Source organism: Heterocephalus glaber, unplaced genomic scaffold (genome assembly GCF_053883595.1).
Source record: "Heterocephalus glaber isolate CG9 unplaced genomic scaffold, H.glaber_assembly_v1.0 deba00000738, whole genome shotgun sequence".
Lineage (NCBI taxonomy): Eukaryota > Metazoa > Chordata > Mammalia > Rodentia > Bathyergidae > Heterocephalus > Heterocephalus glaber.
This window is the reverse complement of record NW_028258161.1, coordinates 5,431,519-5,436,962: the sequence shown is the minus strand read 5'-3', so window position 1 is coordinate 5,436,962 and position 5,444 is coordinate 5,431,519. Positions and strand designations below refer to the sequence as shown.

The following is a 5,444-nucleotide window of genomic DNA, read 5'->3' as shown; positions in this document are numbered from 1 at the left end:
ATTCTTTAATATGATCTCCATAAAAAGTGTATAGGTAGCCTGGAACACTTAATTGCTTACTTTATTACTTCCTAGAGTGTGTCACTTGAACTGACACTTTCAAAGTTTATATTTTGTTTTGTGTATTTAATCTTTTTTTTCTATTATAAATACTTTATTTCAACTAGAAGGTACAATCTCTCAGGGTTTTCATAGTTTAAGAAGCTACAATCACATCATGTTGAAACTACAATAAAAAAAAAAAAACAGTGCTGTAAATGGAACTGCTTGGCTCTGACCATATACATTTCTCCACAGCCCTTTCAGAATCTGCACAAAGAAATATCTTCTCCCTTTGCTCCAGTTAATTGTTCTTGTATGTAAGTTGCTTTCTATTCCAGTATATCCAGAGTGGTGAAATAACAAGGCCAGCCACATAGCCAAAGGTTGCTCCAAGTGTACAGGAGATGGGCCATACCTGCCATGGTCTTTCCCAATCTAATGGAATACATGCTCCTACAAAACTAGAAATTGTAGTGATCTGGAGACTGTTCTCCCAAATGGATGTAACTCCATTTTTACTGAAAACTCTTAGCCATGCTTTGAGGTTTGGTCCTACCAAACATAAACAAGGTACAGTAGTAAAAGTAGACAAAATAACTGCAAATAAAAATGTTTCCAACACCAACTCAGTTAGTGGTGCTCCATATAAAACAAAAATCACATGAAAGGAGAAATAAGACACAAGAAAGTAGACACAGCATTTCAAAAATCTGGTTACCTTATGTGATAATGAACTTCTTTTAGAGGATGCATTTGGGTTTGGTACTAAATATAATACAAGATTGATTGAAGTTACAAAAAGAGAACAGAAGCACAACCACGTCAAGTGTGTCTCCAATATGGAAAAATCCTCCACGAAGAATGATGGAATAAGGACACTTATAATAACTGAAAATATGCATAGAAAATGAGCATATAGTACTGTCTTGATATCAGTATCTTTCATGGTGTTTTTGTGGCTAACTCTTCCCGCCCGTGGAAGAGAAGGAGGGGCTACTGCCTCCCACCATCAGGTGCAACGGGAGGCCTTGGCCTTTGCTGTGTATTTAATCTTAACCGTTTAATTTGACTATAGTTTTGCGTTAGTTTCAAACTATCAAACTATTTGATGACTATGGGGGAAGATTTAGATACTTTGTAGCAATAGTTTTTTTTCTTCTAAACTCTGCAAATTTTACGATAAAACGTAGTGTATCTGTATATTATGCCATACCACCCGTTGAAAGGATGAATTTGGCACACAGATGGTAGGTAAACTCTTGCATATTTTGTCTTTTAATGTTTAGCTCTATTGCCTTCATCGCATCGAAGTCTCTTAGTTCAGAGGGGAAAGAAAAGAATTTCTAATGAAAATCTGTGGAAGGTTGGAAATAAACAGCATTAAGGCTGGGGATATAACTCAGAGTAGAGCACTCACCTAGCACAAGCAAAGCCTTGGGTTTGGTCCCAGCACTACACACATGCACAGACACACACACACACACAGAAATTAAACTAATTATATCTGAAATGACTCACCTTTTTTTCCCACCATGTGTTCCTACCATGTATTTCTTACGTTTTCTAAGTGTTTTACATGTATTATCTCATTTTATCAGAGCAATTTGTGTATGATCATTGAATGGTTGATTGTGTAAATTACCATCACATCTGATCACTAATAATTAGCATCATATCTGATCAATAATACTATTTACATATTCATGTGTTTTCATAAGTCTGTACTGTGCAAATTTCCCATAGATACTGTGTATTACTTCTGTATTTGATATAGGTACTTGAATCCTGGAAAGTTCATGCTTTACTTTGAAAATTGAATACATTTCTTCCTAACTGAAGTTTACAGTAGTTATGAAATTCTGCTCTGTGTTTCAAACCAGCTAGGATAAATCATTAGTTTCAGCCAACCAGAATTTCTTAGTTCAGTAATAGCAAGCAGCTGTTCCTTCCATATTCAGTATTCATGAAGTAAAATGATATAAATATATATGATATGGATCTTTTGTTTATAGGAATGAGAATATTTTAGAATCAAGTTTGTTACTCTGAAGATTGATACCTATCATTCAGAGTGAATCAATCATCAGTTTCCAAAGCTGAGTTAAACTACTGACTGCTTTCAGTATTCAACTTTGTTGTTTTGTACAAGCATAATTTCAAAACAGATTTTTAAAGTTAGTAACACATTTCTAAGTTTAATCCATTTAAATCAACTTCATACAGTGAAAATTATATTTTTCTGTGTGTTACTTTTAAATACATGTTATACTTTTTTGTTAGAAAACTGAATTATCCATATTTTTATATACCCAAACTTATTTCCCTTTTTCAGTTTATTAGTACATGTGTGTGGCACACAATGTTATATTCCTTGTAGGAAGTTGGTAGTTGTATATATCATATCTTGATAACTTTTTAAAATCCCCTTTCCCTTCCCTCCCTCCTCCTCCACTCATCCCTGATCCCCTTCCCTTCTTTTTTGTACATGTTTGCAGTGCCTAATGTTTACATTCCTTGTGTGGAGTTGGTTCATGTATGTAACACATCCCACTTCCTTCTTTTCATCCTTTATCCCTTCCTTTTCTCCCCCCTCTCTCTCTCTTTTTTTTTTTTTGGCTTTTCTTTTTTTTTTTTTTTTAGTTCTTTTATTGGTACATTTTAGGTATACAATACATTTACGTTTATCATTGGGTGCTTGTACCTGTACATGATGGATCTTGGTTCTTATTTTTTTCCCCATTGCCTGTGCGCCCTTCACCCCCTCGGCCCTTCCCTGTTTACATAGATTTCATTTCCATTTTTTTTATAAAATGGAGTACTACTCAGCCATAAAGAATGAAAAACTAGAGTCATTTATAGCTAAATGGATGCACATCGAGGCCATACTCTTAAGTGAAATAAATAGGACACACATGTGTAAATCCCCCTCTATCTCTTGATCCCCTTCCTCTGTTCAGGAAACAGCAATAACTGAGAAGAAAACAAGTATTTGAATAGTGAAATATTATCAGTAGGTATCTTTGTTTTCTATTAAATACCTATGGCCTAATGATATTACATACTTTGGACAGTGGAAATTTCATGCTGTAGAGTACAGAGGAAGCATAATTTATAAAGCTTTTTACTTTTTTATTGTTTACCATCACTTGTGAGGAATTCTTTTTTTTTTTGGTACTGAGGATCAAACTCAGGTCCTTGCGCTTGTGCAGCAGGCAGCGAAACCACTGAGCTAAATCCCCAGCCAGGAATCCTATTCTTAATATGTGAAAATATTCCTGGAACAAGAAGCTTAAAATGGTTTGCTTCTATGTGAAAATCACTGTAAAAGCCATAGTTTATAAAGTTTATTTCAGTAACAATATATAAAATACTGAGTCTTTTTAGTTTTTTCTTTGACTCATAATGTTTATAAGGTAGTTTGTTAGCTGACTTAGAATTCAGAAGTTTGATAGATTTTCTTTGATTTTATCACTTTCCAATATATGTTCTATTTGTTCATAACTATATTATCAATTGGAGCCTCTAGAAAGATATGTTACATAACTATGATGTGTTATGTAACTAAACAATTCCACGTAATTTAATAACAAATGTATATGAAACTGTACAGCTTAGAGTCCTCTGGTATTTTTCATCAGTTTTCTCTGTTCTCTGGCCATTTAAATGTTACATGTAGGGGCTGGGGATATGTCTCAGTGGTAGAGCTCTTGCCTTGCATGCACAAGGCTCTGCGTTTGATCCCCAGCACCACACAAAAATAATAAATGTTACATGAAATTCTTTGGTTCCTTATGCTATCTTTGAAAGAACAAGGAGCTTAAGGACACTCCTAGCTTTATCTGGGGTTTGTAATCAAGAAAATACGATTCTTTTTTAGTATTTCTCTAAAATAAATAATTTTGATTGTACAATGCAGAGAATCAGATATTCCCAAAGAAATTGGGGTAACTGGGATGAGACTTTAATGGAAGTTTTATACCTCATTTTAGTGAAGAGAAATTGTTCAATCTGTCAGAGCTGTCTTCTTTTGTCAAGCCATAAAAGACATGGAAGCTACAGTCGATTTAATCAACTGCAGAGCCCTAAGATTACTAAAAATGAAATTCAAAAGTATAAATTTACTTTCTTATTTACATAATATTCACATATCCTTTTTTTTTTTTTTTTTTTTTTTTGGTTCCGGGGATTGAACTTGGGACCTTGTGCTTGCAAAGCAGGCAGTGGAACCACTGAGCTAAATCCCTGGCCCTCCTTATATTATTAAATGAGTGGTTTTCTGTGTTTATAAAATTATCTGTTCACTTGGTTGTATTTATATCTGAAACACTATATTCCTGAGTGTTGAAAATTTTTGTTCCTGGCATCATGAACATCTTTACATTCATTTTCAAAGTATGACATACATTTTATTCTGGCATTTTACTTAGCTTTGTTCCCTCAGAATCAGCAGGCTTCTTAAACCTTTTACCCTCAATTATTTGTAAGAGAGTAACTTGTTCATTTTTAAAATCATAACCTTATTGATTTTGCAAAAATTTGCATAAATTTTATAAAAATTTATGTACATACAGAATTGATTTAAAGAAATATTTTAGCTGCTTTAATCTGTGTAGTAGCATTTCCCATAATTTTGTTTTTTATATCTGTTCTATATTTAGTTTTTTAATTTGTATAATTTTTATTTTTCTAGTGGACATTAAAACTGAACTAACTATCACTGAAACTTTTAGGAGAAACTCAAGCATTTAAAATTTAATAAACTAGGGCTGGAGATTTAGCTCAGTGTTTCTGCCATCTGCCTCATAAGCCCAAGGTCCTGAGTTTGATCCCCGGTACCAAAAAAAATTTTTAGTAAAACAAATGCCAAAGGAGTCCATTAATAATATAACAATTAACTAATAACCCAAGTTATTAAATGTTAATAAATGATGTGTGACAAATGAGTATATGTACAAAGTAATGTAAATGAGAATCAAATGGAAATACAAATTACCTCACTTAATTCATTTTTCTATTCCATTACTTAGTTTTAACATTCACTTCATTTTAAGGCCTATTTTCCTGAAATAGATTTCGATATTTAAATTCTACCTGTCTTTCAAGACTCTAACTCAGTTACAGCTCTGCCTCCTTGGCCCAAGTCCAATTTTCTAAGCCCTATAGAACACAGTAATCCCTCCATAGCTTTTATTGCCTCTACCACTCATTTAGTACATGTAACCACTCTTGGTATACATTATTTTGTTTTTAAGAAAGTAAAAAATTTTAAACACAGATTATGTATTGTAATAAGTTCTCAAAGCCATTGAAATGTTATTATAAAATCCATATACTAAAATATTTGCTTCATACATAGGACATCCCTTTGCCCATCACATAGATCTTTTTTCCTCTAACTCTTT

General features: G+C 33.1%; 1 pseudogene; it reads right to left on the bottom strand.

Annotated features, from left to right (window-relative positions):
- Nucleotides 1–303: 303 nt before the first annotated feature.
- LOC101708173 (GPI ethanolamine phosphate transferase, stabilizing subunit pseudogene) lies at nt 304–991 on the bottom strand (annotated as a pseudogene).
- Nucleotides 992–5,444: the final 4,453 nt, after the last annotated feature.